This window comes from Ictidomys tridecemlineatus, chromosome 7 (assembly GCF_052094955.1).
Source record: "Ictidomys tridecemlineatus isolate mIctTri1 chromosome 7, mIctTri1.hap1, whole genome shotgun sequence".
In the NCBI taxonomy this organism is placed as follows: domain Eukaryota; kingdom Metazoa; phylum Chordata; class Mammalia; order Rodentia; family Sciuridae; genus Ictidomys; species Ictidomys tridecemlineatus.
This window is the reverse complement of record NC_135483.1, coordinates 76,051,239-76,071,919: the sequence shown is the minus strand read 5'-3', so window position 1 is coordinate 76,071,919 and position 20,681 is coordinate 76,051,239. Positions and strand designations below refer to the sequence as shown.

General features: G+C 36.8%; 1 protein-coding gene across 6 annotated transcripts in view; it reads right to left on the bottom strand.

The window, feature by feature from the left end:
• Pcmtd1 (protein-L-isoaspartate (D-aspartate) O-methyltransferase domain containing 1) overlaps positions 1-20,681 on the bottom strand; it is a 74,663-nt gene that overhangs the window by 40,086 nt on the left and 13,896 nt on the right. Inside the window, exon 2 of one of the 6 annotated variants that reach the window (XM_078017186.1) lies at positions 11,979-12,098. The exons of the other annotated variants lie outside the window; for them this stretch is intronic. The gene's annotated coding sequence lies outside the window, so the exon portion shown is untranslated. The remainder of the gene's footprint in view (positions 1-11,978; positions 12,099-20,681) is intronic. 6 annotated transcript variants of the gene reach the window in all.

Sequence of the window (20,681 nt, the reverse complement as noted above, 5' to 3'; positions counted from 1 at the left end):
TTGTTTTGTTTTGTTTTGGTTTGGTTTTTTTTGAGAGTGTTCTTTTGGAATGAAACCTTTTGACAGTCTCACCAAATTTACTAACTCTCTCCCTATTAAAATATGAACAAATGAAAAAATTTACACACAACTCCATGCTCATGATCTCTTACAGACCTACGAGTTCACTTTGAAGATTATCTACTAGCCAGGCCCAAGTGACACATGCCTATAAATGAAGCTGGATCTCAAGTTGGAGACCAGCCTCAGCAATTTAGAAAGGCCCTAAGCAGCTTTGTGAGACCCTGTCCCAAAACAAACCAAAAAAAAAAAAAAGAGGTGGGGGGTGGGGGTGGGGGAGTAGTTCAATGGTAAAGCATCCCTAGGTTAAATCCCCAGTAAGGGGGAGGGGGAACAGAACAGAATATCTACTATAGGCAAAAGAGTCAATCAGATTGAGATATTGGTGAGGAGCAATTCCATTTCCATTTTAAGAGATACATCAAGTGTGATATAACCTGTGTCTAAAAGACCTATTTCATTCAGATCTACAGCAACATGCCTAAAACCAAGTACTTAGGAAAATACATTATATAATAAGAAGCAGTACAAGAGTGTAAAACTTGATATGCCTGACTCCTTTCTCTCTAGTCTAGTAGGAAAAGGCAAATAAGCAAATCTGAACAGAAAGCTGAGAGAATATCCAAGAGGGAATCAATGAGAAAAGTTTCCTGAAACTGAAAATACAGTAGTCCCCCTGCAACTGTGATTTCATTTTCCCTGATTTCTGGTTTCATTTTCCCTGATTTCAGCTACCTACTCAACAATGGTCTGAAAACATTAAATGGAAAAGTAAACAAATGAACACTTTCCATGTTTTTACAAAATGGTTTTTCATCATAACATGATGAAATCTCATGCTGTCCAGCTTCATCCCACCCAGGAAGTGAATAATCGCTTTCTCTAGCTACACTCTATATGCTACCTTCATTAGTCACTTAGTAACCATCTTAGTTATCATAAGGCTATGTAACAAAGCCTTTGTTATTCACCTCACTGCATCTCATCCTTTACATATATCACCTCACATCACAAGAGTATAGTACAAATATCTTAACAAAAAGGCCATATTCACATAACTTTACAGTACATTGTTATACTTGTTCCAATGTATTATTACTTATTATTATTAATCTCTTACTACGCCTAACTTATAAAGCGTATCATAGGTATACATATACAGGAAAAAAATTAGCAGATACAAGTAGAGAATTCTTATCGGAAATACCTGGAACCGTATGTTTCAGATTTTGGAATACTTTGCATATGCATAATGAAATATCTCATTAACGAGACCCAAGTTTGAATATATCAACACATAAATATTCATTTATGTTTTATATACACTATATGCATGTAACTTTATACAGTATTTTTAGTTACTTTTTAACTAAGATCCATCACGTAAAGTGTGGAATATTCCACTATGGCATTATATTGACACTCAAAAAACTTCAGATTTTGGAGCATTTTCAATTTCAGATTTTCAGTTTAGAGATTCTTAATTACAGGGTGCAACACTGCCCAAGGTTTTAGGTATTCCTCCCAAGAGTCTTGGAAGGTATCTCTGGAAGGTAAGAGGAACTCCTTTACAATCTAAAATGCTTATTTCTTTGATGTAAATTAGCTCATCCACTCAATATGGGTAATAACTGTGACTATAATGAGAAAGTGTGGCTCATACTACATGTTTATACTTTAAAATGATCAGGAAGTATTAAAAGTCTTCATACTAAAGAGATACCCTTAGCAATTTATGTAGACTTTAAGCAAAAAGCTGTAATCATACAGAGCACTTTTCTAGAAGGCAATATGCTGGTACAGTGGCATCAAGTGATCTGGGGAAGCTGTGGATGTAAATGAGAAAGTGCTAATACATTTTTCCCCAGCAGATTAATGAAAAAGACACATCCAGGTTTGAACTTTTAAATTCTGATAAGACGTATATTTACATGAAACAAATTAGCGACCAGAGTCTAAATCTTGAGGAAGAAAGATATTAGGGTTTATGACTGTGAATATTGACTATGATACTAAGCGCAAATGCAAGTAGAGATTTAGCTGTGGTAAGAATGTCATTAATATTGCTACTTCTTTGTGTTATACTGGTTATAGGTTTTGAGTAATATGCTTTTATCCTGATTTTTCAAAACATAAGGTGTTTTTAGATATTACAGTAGAAAATCCAGTACTTGACCTCTCAGAGATCTTAAAGGATCTTGTGGAAACCAAAGGACTCCAGTCTGCATCTAGAGAACTGGCATTAACAATTATAAAAGTGAAGAGCTATGATGAAGTTATACAAGAGTATTATAGAGCACCTAATCTAGGTATGTTGGGGGTGAGAACAGAAGGACTGGAAGATGTTGCTAGAGAAAATGAACCATTGGTAAGCACAAAAGGCATAAGGGAAAGAAAGGCATTCAGTTATGCAGAAACAGCATGTGAAAAGACAATGAGACAAGAGGCAACACACCCACTCAAGACGCTACAAACAGTACAGCAGAGCTATAAAGTACATAGATATAAAGTAGTACATATCAAGTCTAATAAAAAGGAGTCAGGTAGACAGGCAGGCCATGTATATTGAGCTAAACTTCCTCCTGCAAACAATAGAAACCCATGAAAGCCTTTAAATTAGAGGGGTGCTTTATAAACTAATCCTAGCATTCTGCTGCTAGTTTCAAACCCAAAAATGGCTCCATTTTCCAAAAGGCGTGGATGCAGCCCAGTTTGCCCTTGATAATGCTACCAAAAGCCATCTTGAAAGGAGTTTAAGATGAATCACACACACTAGTGCCCTGGACAGAGTTATCTGCCCACCAACACTAATCACAACTGTTAAGTGTAAAATTATCCTGTAACTAGGCTCTAGCCCTCTCAGCTGAGGTCTCTGCTTAGTTCTGCTTGTACAAGTATACAGAGGGAGGCTTGTGCCATCTGTGCCACAAGGTCATGCTTACAGCCTGTTTCACGGCAGATTCTGAAGAAACCCTGTCTTGGCTCCACCCTCTCTGCATAGCCTAGAAAGTTAGCCCACCTGTACAAGCACCCTAGGAGCCTGGACTCTGTCCTGCAGCAGTGCCTAAAAGGGCCCTGAATGTTAGTTGTAATGCCTCTCATCTGTAGTTTGTGAGCAATCTTGCCCATATAGGGAACTGCTGAGAAATTAAATTAAAATTAACCTGGCCCACCAGCTTAGGCCTACCAGCAGTGGTTCACAGCAGATTCTGTATCAGCCCTGCAGCCTAATTTCAATCCCTTCCAGATGTAATGTAGAAGGAGTTCACCCGAGCTAGAATCCTGCCAAGGGACATAACAATCTAAGTCACTGCAGCAGGCATGTCATTATCTGTCCCTCAACATATTTTCAAGTGTTTCTGGATCTGGATTCTGGCCCCTCTCAACTATGGACTGAGCAGTCCTATCTGCTGGGGGCCCAATGGGAAGTACATCAAGTAGTACCCCGTAGGTTGATGCTCTGAACTTGTGTACAATATGAATCTTGAAACTACAGTCTGAGAATAGGCTTGTTCACCCAGAACCCACTGGAAGACACATAAATTCATTACCTGGAGACAGTCTTAAAGACCTTGGTCTCAGCTGCAAACCTATAACAGCCACGTATCAGTTTCAGTCCATCTCAGTCATGCACTGGAGCGATATGCCCAGCACACAAACTCTTTCCAGTGGTCAAATGGGAGCCCACCCAAAGACCCAGGGAAAGTTACACCCATCAGTACCCATGCTAATAGGGCCTTGAAGCAGACTTCCGTCCTAGTGTCAGCACCATGATCAGGGTCCTGGAGTCCAGTCCACCAATGGACCATATAGAATCCATGCTTACTAGAACCCTGGGAAGAGGTCCATCAACCATAATCTCCACTGTGGACCCAGCCCAATCCACATGACCCAATCCAACTCACTCTAATGTGATTCCAGTGGGAATCCCACCAGCCGACACAGAATTGAAAAAAATTTTCAATAGAAAATTTCAATAGTAAATGTTGATCATAGAGAATTAGAAAACTCAAAGTACATTTAAAAATTAGCCAATTAGAGGAACAAGATGGAAAATAACTAAAAAAGAGTGAACACAATATAAGAGGTCTATGTGACACTAACAAACATACAAAATTACAAATTATGGGAATAATTGAAGAGGAAGAGAAAGGATTTTAAAGAAAGCTTAAAAAAAAAAAGTGCCTGGAAATTTCCCAAATTTTAGGAAGGACAGATTCAGAATGCTCAAAGTATCCTACTCTAAAGCAATTAATAATTGAATACTAAAGACACATCATAATAAAAAATCAAGTCAAAGACAGAGAATTATGAAACCAATAAGAACTCATCACATATAAAAGATCTCCCATAAGGCTATGAGTGGACTTCCCAACAGAAATATAAGCTTACAAGGAGAAGCTGACATTGAGATTGCTTTAAAAAAAAAAAAAAAAGCCTACCAAGAATACTATGCCCTGACAAGTCCCCTTCAAATTTGAAAGATAAAAACATTCTAAGACAAAGCTGAGAGAGAATGTAAAATTCTAAAGATAGTCCTTCATCTTGAAATAAATCAAGTAATAATATAACATGAAAGTAAAAGTTCAATAGTAAAGGTATATATAATCCGGGGCTGGAGTTGTGGCTGAGTGGTACAGCACTTGCCTAGCATGTGTGAGGCACTGGGTTCAATTCTCAGCACCACATATAAATAAATAAAGGTCCATCAACGACTAATAAAATAATTTTTTTAAAAAAAGGTATATATAATCCAATTCAGAGCCTTCATAAGTTGTAAAGGTGGCATGTAAACCACTGAATCTAAGAGTTAAAAAAACAAATTAAAAATAATAATCTATAAACAAATGGTTAACATATATACAATTAAGCAGATGTAAAACATGACATCAATAGCAAAATGTAGCTAGCTCCCTTCTTTGAAGTCATTTTATTTTCTATCTTCTCTGGATCCCATATTGATTGATTTACAATGGCTTTTTCATAATGGGTTGATAGTTTTTAGGAGACAGGACCAGGGATTGAACCCAGGGGCACTCTTAGTCACTGATCCACATACTCAGCCCTTTGTATGTTTTATTTTGGGACAAGGTCTTGCTAAATTGATGAGACAGGCCATGAACTTGTGATCCACCTGCCTCAGCCTCCGAAGCCGCTGTGATTACAGGCATGCGCCACTGTGCCTGGCTGGGTATCTTTCCTTCTAGGTAGACTTTAAGATTTTTTTTTTTAAATCTTAAACAGTCCAGCACAGTGCATACCTGTAATCCAAGCTACTTGGGAGATGAGGGCAGAAGGACAGCAAGTTGGAGGTCAGCCTCTGCAACTTAGCAAGACCTTGCCTCAAAATAAAAATTTTTAAAAAGGCTGAAGATATAGCAGTGGCAAAGCACTGCTGGATTCAATCCCTAATACCAAAAAAAGTAAAAAAAAAAAAAAAAAAAAATAGGGAAGAGGAGTAAAACTGTAGAGTCTTTGTGTATTAGTGAAGTCAAAGTAGAACTGGCTTAAATTAGGATTTTACAACTTAACTGTAAGATGTTTTATCTGAGCCTTATGGTAACCAAAAAAAAAAAAAAACCCTCTAATAGATATACAGAAGATAAAAATAAAAATCCTCTAATAGATACACAAAGCATATCACTACAAAAACAACATATTGAAGGAAACAAAGAATAAAACTAAAAAAGAAATATATCGCTAAGAAAGTCAGCAAGATTGGAAGAGAAATACAAAGCAAAAAAAAAAAAGTGAATGTCAATACTAAATTCTTACCCATCAATAATCATTTTAAATAGACTAAATTCTCCAATCAGAATTGGAGACTAACGTAGTGACTAAATGAATTTTTAAAAAAGGATCCAACAATAAAGGACTCATTTTAGCTTTAATGGCCTATTAAGCTTTGGCTTCCAGGTTTGTGAGTTATGTAAACAGAACTGACAAGGGGAAAATAAAGGCCTTCTGTGTAGAGACTACATGCAGCATAATAAAGACATATGGAGAAAGGGGGAACATGATGCACACTTGCAATCCCAACTACTCAAGAGCCTCTGGAGTAGCTTGAGGCAAGAGGACCTCAAGTTGGAGGCCAGTCAGGGGAAGTAAAGGAGACCCTGTCTCAAAATAAAAAGGACTGGGGATGTATCTCAGTAGCAGAGCATCCCTGTGGTCAACCCCCAATCCAATAAACAAATGAATAGTTCAGGGACACAAGCTCAGTGGTAAAGCACCCCTGGGTTCAATGTACAACACTGAAGAAAAAAAAAAAAAAAACCTCACATAAAGAATAATTTCCTAAGGAATAAAAATATATTTAACAAGTAAGATAGATTAGAACAGAAAAATCAAGAAAAAGAACATTATCATATAATTATATATACCACAGAGCTTCAAAAATACAGCTTATTTCATGATATACATTATTCCTAAAGTAGAATGGAAATAATTTTTTGGTACTGGGGGTTGAACCCAGGGACACTTTACCACTGAGTTATAGCCCCAGTTTTTTGTTTGTTTGTTTGTCTTTTGTCTTTTTTTTTTTTTAAGATAGGTTGCTTAGCACTTTGGTAAGTTGCTGAGGCTGACCTCAAACCTGAAATCCTCCTGCTTCAGTCTCCCGAGTCACTGTGATTACAGGTGTTTGCCACCACCCAGCAAACAGAACCAATTACTATATAAAGATGCTTTGCTAAGTATCTATATACTTCTTTTAAACACAACACTGGCATTATACTGTAAATATTTTTTCAGAGTTTTACTCAACAAATCCTAAGCACTTTTTCAAACCATCAAATATTCTTCCAAAATCCAAAGGCATGAAATTCCTCCACATGGATACACCAGGATGTAAAAATCCCTCAACTGCAAGATAATAGGATTCTAAATAAATTATAATCACTGTAAACACTTCAGGAGCCTGTAAACCAAAGTTTGCATTATAGTGACTACTACAGCCAGGTATGATGGTACATGCCTGTAATTCTAGCTACTCAGGGAGACTGAGGTAGGAGGACTGAAAGTTTGAGATCAGCCTCAGCAACTTAGCAAGACCTTGTCTCAAAAGGAAAAGGGGTAGCGGGCTGGGGATGTGGCTCATGCTCGCCTGGCATGCATGCGGCCAGGGTTCAATCCTCAGCAACACATACCAAAAAAAAAAAAAAAAGATGTTGTGTCTGCCGATAACTTAAAAAATAAATAAATATTAAAACTCTCTCTCAAAAAAAAGGAGGGGTAGGGATCTGGCTCAATATTAAAGGGTCTCTGGGTTCAGTGCCCAGTACTACAAAAAATATATATATTTTGAAAATAATTTGTTAATTCTTGGATAATCCCATCTTGATCAAGGAAAATTGCCAAATACACATCAATATCTATGCTTTCTTGCTTCCACAGATAACACTGCTGATTGGATGTGCACAAATCTCCAGAACATTTATTCCCTCACCTGTGAAATGAAAATACTAATTCTAACTCATCAAGTCCCACAGGGCTATAATTTCCCTGCTATTTCAGCATCAGTCAAACCTGCATTTGAATCCAGTGAAGTTTTACGTTACCCATCCATCCCTCAACATTTATACTACTTTGGTCACAATTTTTACTGACCTATTCCTGCCATTTTCTCTTCCAGAGAGGAAATAATTTTAAAAGTGTTCAATTCCTAAAATAAACAATAAAAGCAAAATAAGAAATTGAAAGAGGAAAAAAACAGCAGAATACAAGACTGAATAGAATAGCGTAAGCACTTAATATTCATCTACCTGAGAAGGGAGTCTTCAATATTTAGCCATAAAACACAATTTTCTTCCTTGGCATTTTCTCCCTAGTATATGTATGTATGTGTGTGTGGTGGGGGTGGAGGGGAGTATACAAAAGCACATTAACACATGCACACCTGAAATGATTTATGAAATATTTCAAACATTTCTTGCTATTCTTCCAAAGTTTAGATTCGTGCCTTAAATCTATTTGATGTAGAAAGAAACTGCTGAAGGCCATCTTCAGTATTGTGGTGTCTTTTAGGCAACTTGAGAATGCCTTGTGGAGGGTAAATGCTGACAAGTCAAAGGAGGTGGGAAGCAGACAGATGGAAGACAGATGTCATGGAGTGGGAGAACAGAATGAATGCTGACTCACTTTCCTTCCCTCCTAGATGCCAGGAAGCAGCAGCCAAGTGCTCCTTGCTGCTCCTTTCTCCACAAGTGAGGACAATGGTCAACCAGCTCTGTGGGGGAAAAGACCAGTGATCCAAAGAACACTATTTGAGGAAATGAACAAAGAATGTTCCTCATATCTGAAAGCTCCTATTATGGGAGTCATGGACCAAGGAGTAAAATTTTTTTCTCACAGATAGGGCTGATATATGTAATCAAATATAAATAATTATGAAAGAACAGGTTGTTTCATTACTCACTTGCCAAAAGTTCCCAAAAACACCTACTTAACTTTGTATTTAATAAACACAAACCTTAATTTTTTTTTATAGTAGCAATTTATATGTAGGAGTCATTCACTTTGTGTTTGTCAATCTTTGCTGCCAGGCTCTGATTCTTCATACCCCTTCATTCTTCCTTTCATTAAAGTTCAAATACCCCCAACACAGCTCATGTCTTGCATCACTGAACCACAACTAAACTCCAACCTGTGATAGCCTTCTAAACAGAATTTACTCAAAGGTTCCTAACCTATAACACCATCGTGAATGAAATTAATTTTTAGCTAGTAAGATGATCAATTCTGATCTTTCCTTCCCTTTAATCTTCTCATTTCCTACTTTGTCTCCCTGTAGTACTCTCAGAAAGGAATAAAGAAGTAGAGGAAAGCATGTTATTTACTATCTATGCATCCTCAGAATAAACATTCTGTGATCTTCAGTTTTCTTACTGTAAGATGGGAATAATAGCCACATTATAAATCTGTAAAGATTAAATAATATCCTGCACATAAAACTTGTGACATGCAGATGTCCAATACATTACTTCACTTCTGTGACAAAAATAGAGTATTATAAACTTTCATTTTAAGCAAAAAGAGGAAACAAAAAGCACTAGTTCTCAAATCTAGTGACATTATCACCTAATGAAGTAAAGAATAGAAATGCAAATCCTGAAGTTAGAAGTAATAAGATGAAAAACCAAGAACAGGATATACAGAAGGTGGGAGAATATATACATTTACACCTAAGTTGGCTGAAATGCACAATGTGGTATTTCTTGCCATACTCTGTGATCAACTAGATTTAAGGCCTAAATAATGAGTAGTTGTCATTTTGTACTCACTGGGAATCTTGGAAGAAAGGATTAGTCAGATGCTCTCATTAGCTAACTTTTGTCCTTGCTAACTTTTTTTCCCTTTACAGAGTACTTGTTATACAGTTTAGCGAAACTGTCTTAAACAGTTTTCTTCAGTTCCACACATCTTTTAATTTCAAACTATAAATTCAGTGAAGACATAAAAATAATGTTTTATTTCATCACAGTCAGGGCTAGGGGCATAGCATTTGTCTAGCACAGTACAGCATTCCTCTAGCATGGATGAGACCCTGGGTTCAATCCCCAGCACAGCAAAACAAAAACAGAAAAGAAAAAGAAAATCCATTGTAGTTATATGGTCTTAGCAACCATTTAATAAATAACTGTTGACTACTGTGAGGGTAAAATCTAGCTTTCTGTTTTGGATTTGAATGTCCTCAATTCAAATGTGAATATACCAAAGAGCTACCAAAAAAAATTAAAGAATTTTTTTTCCTTTGTATTTTCCTGAACTCTCAAATCTGTATCTCATCAGATAGGTGATAAGTCACTGTCTCAAAATAATTCAAGATTGTCTCTTTCCCCTACTCTTCCAATTCAACACTTTAAAGAAAGTTCCTTCTGAAGCATTCATGTTACACATTTCGGTATTTGGCAAGTTTTAAGAGAGATCTAGTCACAGATGCAGTCTCCACCTTCCCCCTCATCCTTTCAATTTTCCTATTCCTCTTGGCTTCAAAACAGTGTGAACACAAACTGGAGAAACAGTAGGCAGCAACTCTGTTACAGTTTAAAGTACAGGATATGAGGTGATAAAAGAATATAAAACTACACAGAACCAGATGAGGCATGTCAAGCTGGAATCCTTTATTTTGAAAGTTACAGTATTTTATGCACCCCCAAATTCAGTTCTTCCTAGTCAGACTTTTGAAATGGGGCTTATTTTATTTAAAAGGCTGTAAATTCACAAAGAACAACATACAAGTACAGAATATCCCAATGTAAAAATGTACAATTGGAGGCTACTCATCACTTCAGATGCTTTGTATCTGTTTTCTTCTACTGATATGTGAAAAATAAACAAAACATGAGTTCACACCAAAAATATTCTTTCCAAGAATAAGTCTCAACAGAAGAGTAGATAAGTAAATGAGAGAACAGAATCAAACATTGTTAATTCAATAAACCATCAAACCTCTAAGATAAATAAGGGGGAAAAATGAACATAATTATTTAAACAATCAGAAGAAAAAACAAAATGACAGGAAAAAGTAACACAGTCTTAATTCTCCAATTAAGACTCAGACTGGTTGATTAAATTATAAAAGACCCAACAATTTGTTTACTGCAAGAAACTTACCTCACACCTCATCTCATCAAAAGACATATACATAAGACTGAAAGTAAAAAGAGAAAATAAAATTCTAACAAGAGTTACAGAAGTCATGATGGTTGTTTCTTTTGAATAGACTGTTTACAATACATTGAAAATCCTACAATTAAGGTGAGAGTTAGGGCTGGGGATGTGGCTCAAGCGGTAGCGTGCTCGCCTGGCATGCGTGCGGCCCGGGTTCGATCCTCAGCACCACATACAAACAACGATGTTGTGTCCGCCAATAACTAAAAAATAAATATTAAAAAAATTCTCTCTCTCTCTCTCTCTCTCTCCCCCCCTCTATCACTCTCTCTTTAAAAAAAAAAAAAAAGGTGAGAGTTAAAGAGCAGAGAAGACTACAGTACAGACACCATGTACATGACCATCATCTCTAATTTATCATCTCCAACACATTATTCTTTAAGGATTTAAGGTGGTCTATAAGAAGTCATATATAAATCAGGTCCAGAAAAGTACATATTAATAGAAGTTTAGATTATGAGAAAACAAAATACAAACAATATATGAGTAATCACCAATTTACTCAAAAGTTCAGTCACCCACCTACCTCTGAGCAACCAAAACAAAAGCTCAATCACCTGTCTGCCTCTGAGCAATCATAACCAGAAAAAGAGACAACTACATAGCTCATTTAAGGCAGAGAGACATTCTAAGTTTAAAAAAAGCAAAAGGTTTAATCACAAAGAATAGACTGAGGACTACATAAAAATGAAATATTCCATTTGGCAAAGCACATTGATAAAACAAACACATGATAAAATATCAGAATATATACAACTGGGAAAAAAGTTACATCATGTAGCAGAAGGTTATTATCATCCTAATGTATAAGAGTATTCACAAATAAACATAATTTTTTTTAAAAACCAGAGGATGTGGTCATCAACGGGAATTTGCAAGAATAATTACAAAACCACTAGCAAACAAAAATTAGGTTTTAAAATATACCATTACAAATATGCAAAATTAGAGAATGTTTGGCCTTCTAAGATTGATGATTTTTTAAATTTTAAAACACTTGTCAAAAACATATTTGGCATTTTTAATTACTAATTTTTAATTTTTAATTAATTAATAATTATCTCCTAACCTCCTTTTCTGAAATATCAATTCTTCTACCTTCATTGGGAACTCCAGCATCTCTACCTTAGTCTTCTCTGCTCAACTTTTACCATAATTATGGGCTTCTTCAATGTTTAGAAAACAAGATATTCAATTCCCAAAAGTAGCAACCATTTTGACTCCTTCAACTTTTATCTACTACTTACCCATCTGTCCTGTGTGAATCCTTACTTTCCTTCTCTGATCTGATCTTAATAGTTTGCTCATTTTCTTGTCATTAAATTCAACGATGCTATTATTCTAGCATAAGAATTAGTAAATTCTTCCTATAAAAAGTCAGATGTTAAATATTTTAGAATTTGCAGATAATAGATTTTCTTTTTTTTTTTTTTGAGAGAGAGAGTGAGAGAAGAGAGAGAGGAGAGAGAGAGAGAGAGAATTTTTAATATTTATTTTTTAGTTGGCGGACACAACATCTTTGTTGGTATGTGGTGCTGAGGATCGAACCCTGGCCGCACGCATGCCAGACGAGTGCGCTACCGCTTGAGCCACATCCCCAGCCCAGATAATAGATTTTCTGTCAAAACTACTGAACCTTACCACTGCTTTAAGGCACAAGTAGCCACAGACCATATGTAAATGAAAGTACATGGCTATGTTCCAATAAAATTTCATTTATGGATAGTGAAGTTGAAGTTCCATGTAATTTTCATATCATAAAATATCTTTATATTGATGTTTTTTCCAACCACTGAAAAACAAAACTACCAGGCTGTATTAAAAAAAAGCAACAGACCATGTTTGCTTGTCTGTGGGCCATAACTGGCTGACATTTGCTAATACCACTTTCTTCAAAAACCAAATAGATCCCATGAACACTGCTTTCAGGTAATGACTCTCTCAACCTCTCATTCTTTCTGTCTCACCCATTCTTACAAACTCCTGATCCTGTACCAAGGTAATAATCTCTCATCTTTGTAAAGTGCTATAGGAAATCTACTGTTTAGATTGGTGCCCCTCAAGATTCATATTCCTCAATTTTTTGGGGGGGAGGGGGAGCTACTGGGGATTAAACCCAGATATGCTTTGCCATTAAGCTAGATCCTCGGTTATTTTTATTTTGAGACAGGGTCTCACTCAGTTGTTAGGGACGGGGCTTTGAACTTGAGATCCTCCAGCTATAGCCAAATGAGTTGCTGGGATTACAGGTGTGTGCCAACATGCCCAGCAATCTCTGTGCCTTTATTCAGCTCTGGCTCCCTTCTCTACAAGAAACTCATAACCCGCTTCTCCATTCTCTCCAGATCTTCCTGGAGATCTTCCTCATTCAACAAAGGTCCTGCTCTATCCTCCAGAGATAGATACATACATATGAGCAAACAAAAAAAGCAACTTTTTAAACCCCACATAAATACAATATACAACTAATCCCCATTCACTTCCACAAACAGAGTGTAATGAGTTCAACCTTTGTTTTGAATCAAACACAGCTTATTTTTTTCCACCTTTTACTGGTATATTATTAGATGCCTGGTACACAAACAAGCATTTCACAAAAATCTCTTAATTCTTCACAAAAAAATATCTACAAAAAGCCTGGGAAATACAGCTCATTGGTAAGGGCTTGCCTACCATGCACAAGGTCTTGCATTTGATACCCAGTGCTACAAAAGAAAACCAAAACAAAAAACAATACCCATTTCAGGAAGAAATTCTGAACTGGGCTTAAAACTGTGGTCTATGTCCAAAGTCACACAACTGTATGCTTATCTGAGCTCCACTTTTTCCCATTTCCAACTATGCACTGTCTGATATGACCCTGCATACCATTTCAAAAGCACCTCCAAACAACTCTTGACATAGCATAGCCTTCACTGGCATTCCCTTCTCCCCTTCACATACTTTTGTCATGTCTCCATGCCTTTTCATCCGTATTAAATCTCAACCTAGAAATTCCTGCTAACCACTTACCATAAATAAGCCCCTTCCTGCTAGAAAAATTTTTCTAAACCCACCTCCAGAATACTCATGAACCTGTCTTAGTCTACTTGGACTCCCATAACAAAATACCACCGACTGGTGGGTGGTCAGGGGCTTAATAAATGTATTTTCTTACAGTTCCGGTAACTAGAAGTCTAAGATTAAGATGCCAGCATGGTCAGTTTCTGGTAAGGTCTTCCTTTCTAGCTTGAAAATAAACATCTTGTGTCCTCATCTGACCTCATTTGTACACATGCACCTGAAAGCATGACTGAGCTCTCTGATGTCTCTTCTTAAAAGTACACTAATAATACCATTGGGTCAGGGCCCCAGGTTTATGACCTTATTTAACCTTTCTTACTTCAAAAGCCCCATCTCCAAAAACTGTCACATAAGGTGTGTTCAGGGTTTCAATGATGAATTTAGTCCTTTTATGCTCTTAAACACCTTGGGTATATCTTCTATCACCTCTCCACAAAACTGTTCTTCTGTTTCCCACTAACTGAACCATAGCCTCTTCAAGGTAGACTTAGCAAATGTGATGGCACAAGCCTATAATGCCAGCAGCTTAGGAGGCTGAGTCAGGAAGAACCCATGTTTGAGGTCAGCCTCGGCAACTTAGTAAGACCCTGTGTCTCACTAAAAAATAAAAAGGGCTGGGTATGGAGTTCAATGGTAAAGTGCCCCTAAATTCAATCTCCAGTAACTCCCCCCAAAAAAAAAGAAAAAAAAAATCAAAGGGCCAAGAATATCCTATTTCTTTAATGTTTTCTAGTCAATTTTAACCTTAGGCCCTACAGTCTATGGAACTAATGACACATTTTCAGTTATACTGTCAGCTCCTGTTTCCAGGATGATTAACATATCCTTTGGATATGCTGGGAATGGTGGCACACACACATAATCTGTTACTTTGGAGGATGAGGCAGAGGATCTCAAGTTGTAGGACAGCCTGAGCAAGTTAGCAAGACCCTGTCTCAAAATAAAAAGTAAAGGGGTATAGCTCAGTGGTAGAGCACTCCTGGGTTCAATCCCCATTACCAAAAAAAATTTAGTCAGGCCTGGTGGCCCATGCCTATGATCCCAGCAGTTTGGGAAGCTGAAGCAGGAGGATCACATGTTCAAAGCCAGCCTCAGCAAAGGCAAAGCACTAAGCAACTCAGTGAGACCCTGTCTCTAAATTAAATACAAAATAGGGCTGGGATATGGCTGAGTGGTCAAGTGTCCATGAGTTCAATTCCCAGCACCAAAAAAAAAAAAAAAAAAAATTATTTCAAACTAAAGTTTTAAATGCTATTCACCTGCTTATTTCTTTCACTTAGCATAATGCTGTATAACAGAGACTATTCAAGACCACTGCAAATGAGCACTTTAGTTTCCAAGTCACTTAAAAATATGAAAAGAGTGGGGGGCAATGAACACATGTCTATAATCCTGTGAAGCAGAAGGCTGAAGCAGGACAATTACAAGTTCATAGCCAGAAGAATAATCTACTTCAGAAGACTCTGTCTTGGGCTGGGGATGTGGCTCAAGCGGTAGCGCGCTCGCCTGGCATGCGTGCGACCCGGGTTCGATCCTCAGCACCACATACCAACAAAGATGTTGTGTCCGCCAAGAACTAAAAAATAAATATTAAAAATTCTCTCTCCTCTCTCTCTCTCTCACTCTCTCTTTAAAAAAAAAAAAAGAAAAAAAAGAAAAAAAAAGAAGACTCTGTCTTATATATGACCGTCTTTAATAAAAAAAAAAAATTTTTTTAATTAAAACAGGTTAGAGATATAGCCCAGTGGTACAGCACCCCTGGGTTCACTTCTCAGTAGAGCAAAATCTAAATTAATTAAATTAGATGTAAAAAGAACACATTTCATTCGAGAAAAGCAATACTAAAGAACTTACAATTTAAGTTAATGATACCACTCAAAAAAGTAAGGGGAAAAAAAAAAGAAGTGGGGAAAAAAGGGTGAGCCAAATGCTTCAAAGGTTCAAAATCAGGAGAAATTAATTAGGAATACAATAGACAGGATAAATTTCTGATACAAAGGTATTATCAAATTATAAAGCAGTTAAACTTGTAAGTAATTTCCAATGGTTTGAATAACACTGTAAATTAGGAAGCAAAGAAGAAATGAGTAGAGATGTTAGAGTCCCCAAAAAAGTTGGAAGAGCTGATATTTCAGTGACCTCAGGCTAGCCAGTGGGGAGATTAATTAACATGAAAATGTACAGATATATACACACAGCAGGAGGAAAGAGAGGCAACAGATTCTCTTCAGAATTGTTTATACAATGTTTAACAATAGAAAATTTCAGAGAAGAGCAAATATATTAAAATTTTATAAATACACAAATACTGGTAAAATGCCCAAGAGATTTTTTAAAATGTGTTCAGAATGCCAACCTGAAAACAACCTAAGAGTAACAATCTAAGAGTATGTATACTAATATTTTCTAAATCATTCCCTTGACCTACAAAACCTAGCTAGCATAAGGTTACGTGAGCTTTTTTTGGCCTCTGAATCCTTGGTTGTTACATTACATTACAGCAACAAAATGAGAGCTAGGCACACTAGGGGCTGGAGTGGTGGCTCAGTGTCAGAGTACTTTCCTAGCATGTGTGAGGCACTGGGTTCAATTCTCAGCACCACATATAAATTAATAAAATAAAGGTCCATTGACAACTAAAAAAAAAAAATTTTTAAAGTCACACTATATTAACAACATTTGAAAACCCATTATAATTTTTTTTGAGAGAGAGAGAGACAATTTTAATATTTATTTTTTAGTTTTCGGCAGACACAACATCTTTGTTGGTATGTGGTGCTGAGGATCGAATCCGGGCTGCATGCATGCCAAGCGAGCGCTACTGCCTGAGCCACATCCCCAGCCCAAATATTTTTATTTTATTAGTTGTTGATGGACATTTATTTATTTTTATGTGGTGCTGAGAATCAAACCCAGTACCTCACACATGCTAGGCAAGTGCTTTACCACTGAGCCACAATCCCAGCCCCAGAGAGAGAATTTTTTAATATTTATTTTTTAGTTTTCGGCAGACACAACATCTTTGTTGGTATGTGGTGCTGAGGATCGAACCCGGGCCGCACGCATGCCAGGCGAGGGTGCTACCACTTGAGCCACATCCCCAGCCCCACTCATTATAAAATTTTAAAAGCATCTGCATCCATAATTTCCCTGTGAATATAAACCCAAACAAAAATTTAATATTTGTGCAAAGCAGGTCAAGAAAAATAATTAGAAAGAAGAAAATCCTAAAATTACCTAGTTTACACTTTCATTGGACAAAACTACTCACTGAAAGCCATACTGTCAGAATTCATGGCTATAGTATCTTGGCTAATTTTCAACACTTCATAAAATAAAAGCTATGAAAAGTGACTGCTTTCTTTTTGTCTGCTATTTATAAAACAAGAACAAAAACCTTATGTTAAAATAAGCCAAAGAAACTATGTAATACTCTTAAAGCTATAAAAAAGAGCCATTAATCTTATCACTAAGGGGGAAAAAATATCCCAAAATTCCAGGACCATGACTCCTTTTTAGATTTAAATATGTGAGAGGATGCAGGAAGCAGGAAAATGACTACCATCAGCTAAATGAGAACAACAAAGGCAGGAACTGGCCTCTAAAACAAAAGGAATCTACCAACACATTACTTCTAAGAAAAAGTTTCTGAATGGCAAGGGTATAAAATCTATGAACATACGCTTCAAGAAAAGCCCAGAACAGCAGTTTGTTGTCCAAATTCTAAAAAAAAAAAAAATTCTTTTTTTTTTTTTCAAAGAAAAACTACTCTATTTTCTGTATCAACTTCAACTAATGGGTAATGTTTAGCAGATGGCACCAGAGAGACACTGCAGGAGAGAAGAGTTTTACTTCCTGGTCTAGGCATTGCTTGGCAGGTTTCTCCAGCACCAGGTTCCTGTGCTGCACCACAGCCCACAGCTTCCTCTCACCCTAAAAGGCTACAAGTAGCAATACCCACTAAAAACATATTTTCCTGGTACCAGAGAGTGAGTTTCTATCAAATTCCATCAACAATTTCTCTGTTGTCCAATGAGTCATAGACAAACCCTCTCTGACAAGGCCTGTATCTCAAAACCTGGGCTAGCTGCTTGCTTGGTTACTCAATCATAGCACTAACAGGTACAGGGTGCTTTTACATCAATTACTATCATTTTTTTACAGCTCTCTTTACTTCTTACTAGCTAACAGCCTGTGGCAGTAATTCTTTACATTAAACATTCTCTGTTCTCATTACTGTGTGATTTCCCTTTCCTCACTGGACCCAGAGCAAAAGAATCCTGAACACCAACAGAAAAACAACAATTAGGCCACTGGACATAAAGACAGTGGTTGGGCAATAAAATGAATTGAAAATACAATATGATCTTTGCTAAGCCAAAGCATCCACGATCCCCTGGATTTGACTTTAATTACTACATTACACAAATACTCCCTTCCTTTTGGGGGGTAAAAGAGAGTTTATCTTAGCTTCTTGGAAAATTTTTAAAAACTTGTCAACAGATTTTCTGTGTTAAAAAAGTTATCCATTCTAAAAGAAGTCAGATGCCAACAGTGACTAAGACCACTGAAGGCAGCAGCTACCAAAACTGCCATCTTTAAGTTCTTGCCCTGGAAATTCACCCTACAGTCAAACTTAGAAAGGAGGATGCCTCAGGGATTTCATCTATTGCAAGTGAGCCTGAATAGTTTCTTAACTGAAGCATATGATCTTTTTCATGTCCCTGTTTCTCCCCTACAGACCTCTTTAATTATTAACACACATGGAAAAGAATAAAATAAATCCTTTGACAAACTCTTTAAATTTCATCATATAGGCATGATAGGCAGGCTAAAAACAGAAATCCAAAGAAGCAGAGAAATGGTAACCCAAATTCCTAAAGCAATGCCCGAGTTAACTATAGTAAAGGTTATTTTTTGTTTCTTGTCAGTAACATTTCAAGTTGAAGGAAAAACTTTTAAAAAAAAAAAATGGGGGGGAAAAAAGTACACCCAGGGTTGTAGGAGTACAGAATGAAAACAAAATATATAAGCAGGCCTTAAAGGATTCAATAAATTTGTTAGACCACCTATTTAGCAGAAAACCAATTTTGGAATAAAGCAACAGTAAATGTCACTAAATAAACCACACACTTTGTTACTGTGATAAAATATAATACAATGAGCACCATGAAAGAGAGGTAACTGTCAGAAAGATAGCCTTATGTCACACAAGACAATGTGTTTTATTGTGGTGTGTGTTAAGCAGTAAGATAATGTTTTAGAGGAACAAAAACTGCTTTTAAAGATAGCAAATTTTTGTAATTTGTGCTGCCCAATGACATTACTGTCATGGAGAGACACCTGAGCCTAGAATGGAAATGTGTTCTTATATTTAGAATGAACTCAGACACAGTCCTACTGAGAACAATAAATACAACTTCTTTAAGTATTAGGCTCTTTCTCAACCACACTGGAAAAAAATTTATAAGAACCCCTGTTTTGGTTTGCCACAAAAGCTATTTACATGGCTATTAACTTTGTCCTTTCTTCCCTCAATATACTACCTCTGAGATTTTAAGGCTTTACTGATTTGAAACATCACCCTCTTGAATACAAATTTTTCTGTGCATTCAATTAAGTTTTAATAAGTTTATAAATTAACTTCATAGGGAAGGAGATTCCCACCATCATTTCAAATTTTGAGTATCTGAAACTGGGCTTTGTAATGCATGTCTGTTATCCCAGCAACTTAAGCTCAGGCAGGAAGGAGGATCACAGCTTAAGGCCAGCCTGGGCAACTTAGCTAGACCCCCTGTCTTAAAATAAAAAATAAAAATGGCTGGGGATGTAGTTCAGTGGTAGAGCTCCCCTAGATTCAATCCCCAATAAAAAAAACAAGCAGTATATCTGAAATCAATACCTTCAACATGGCCTCCCTCGACTTTCAAATCACCTTTTGTTACTTCCACTGGCCTTAGTGTAAATCCCTTTCTGACATTATTCTTTCTTAACATTTTTTCCTAGATTACTGTGATGAACTTCAAAATGATCCCACTTTTCCCAACTTAATAGAATACTGGATACCATTCATTTCCCTAAATAACCAAATGGTCACAATATACTTACTCATATTCCTTTTATCTCAGCCTTAACAAATTAAATTACCCCAAGTGTATTTCTTACAGTTCTGAAGGTCAGATGTCTGATATAGGTCTTTCTGGGCTAAGATTAAGGATGTCAGTAGGACTGTTCCTTTCTGGAGGCTCTCGGGAAGAATCTGTTCCCTTGCACTGCAGTGTCTGGCTCTGCTTTCTCTGGCTCCTAGCCTTTTCCTCCATCTCCAAATACAGAGCCGTAAAACTAGGTCCTTCTTGGGGCTGGAGTTGTGGCTCAGTGGTAGAGTGCTTGCCTGGCATGTGTAAGGCCCTGGGTTCAATCCTCAACACCACATATGAATAAATAAAATAAAAAGATCCATTGATGACTAAAAAATATTTTTTAAAAAATAGGTCCTTCTCACTCTGCTCTCTCTTTGGTTCTGTCAACTCTGCTTTCCCCTTCTACTTTTAAGGACCCTTGTGATTACACTGGGCTCATCAGGATAATCCACAATAATCTTCCTACCTTAAAGTAAGCTGATTAGCAACCATATTTCATCTGTAACCTTAATTTCTCTTTGCCATGAGGTCACATATTCAGTTCCTGGTGATTAAAATATGGACCTCTTGGCAGAAGGAGAGGGCATTATTTACTTACCATACTACCCAAATTGTATTTGCCCTCTACTCTTGAGTGGAAGGAATACTGCTCTACATAGGAAAGCAGACACAATTCAACTTAAATAAGTATGCTAGCTGACTAAATTCATCTTTACATCTCCATTTCTCATTTACGACACAGGTGAA